Below are 506 nucleotides of genomic sequence, written 5' to 3'. Positions count from 1 at the left end.
CCCCCCCCCTCACGGACGCCGCCGCCGCCGGCACCTCGAGGGGGGAAACGGACGCGTCGGGTCTACACGAAGTGGATGTAGCTGTGGGTTTGGCCCGGATGTTGCTCCAAAGTGTTCCTCTGGGCCGACCTAACACAATCGGGTGGAGAGGTCCACTGGTCAAAGCCCGTCCGTGCAAAGTCAAAGGGCTAGATCCCGTGGTCAAACGCTACAGGGTTAGCCGGGACGGGGGCCCTGGGGGGGTAGCAATGCCACCGGAGCGTCGTACCGGGCCCTCATACATGCGGGGTGGTGTTGTGGCATGTCCGAAGAGGCGGCACGCGTCTCCGGGTTGTGGCCCCCCCTCACGGACGGCAATGAAACGGTAGTAGACGTCCTGCGGTAACGATGCAGCGTGAATATTATTAAATACTTGGAGCGCGATAAAATCATGAGTTTTTTACACAACGTGGGCACATGTGCTATAGGACTGATGGTAATTTTTCATAATTTTTTTGTGATGGAGA

This window comes from Triticum dicoccoides, chromosome 7B, assembly GCF_002162155.2.
Source record: "Triticum dicoccoides isolate Atlit2015 ecotype Zavitan chromosome 7B, WEW_v2.0, whole genome shotgun sequence".
In the NCBI taxonomy this organism is placed as follows: Eukaryota; Viridiplantae; Streptophyta; class Magnoliopsida; order Poales; family Poaceae; genus Triticum; species Triticum dicoccoides.
The sequence above is the reverse complement of the archived record's forward strand: the minus strand, read 5'-3'. Positions refer to the sequence as shown.